Here is a 497-nt window from a genome sequence, read left to right as displayed (position 1 = left end):
AGGCCAGCTTTGGCTACATAGTGAGTCCAGTGCCAGCCTGAATTACATAGTGAGATCTTGTCTTGTAAGAGCCTGACTGAACCAGAGCGACTCCATGTTGACCAGCAAATGACCCAGAGACTGTCGCTCCCCCCGCATCCCTTATAGGATAACTAATGATTAATTGTGAATTGTTAGGTAACTGCTTTGAAGTAGCTGGGAAACTAAATGGAAACTGTAGTGAACACAGAGACCCAACACAAATCACGCCACTCCTTACTTGCCTGTAGTTGAATGTTCTGAACATTATAATCTAAATTGTAAATGGAATAATGGATAATCGCTCTGCTGATCATTAGTACGTGACGGTCAAGTATATGCTTGATGACCACTAGCTCAGATCAACTGATTCTTTGCCTTTCTCCTCTTCCTGTAAGTTTTGAGTGTAAACCCCACCTTAGCCCTATATAAAATGGCCTCTGTTTCTGAGCTAGCCGCCTCTCTGAGCCTTGGCTTGG

This window comes from Fukomys damarensis, unplaced genomic scaffold (assembly GCF_012274545.1).
Source record: "Fukomys damarensis isolate Sample0158 unplaced genomic scaffold, DMR_v1.0_HiC HiC_scaffold_19, whole genome shotgun sequence".
Classification (NCBI taxonomy): domain Eukaryota; kingdom Metazoa; phylum Chordata; class Mammalia; order Rodentia; family Bathyergidae; genus Fukomys; species Fukomys damarensis.
The sequence above is the reverse complement of the archived record's forward strand: the minus strand, read 5'-3'. Positions refer to the sequence as shown.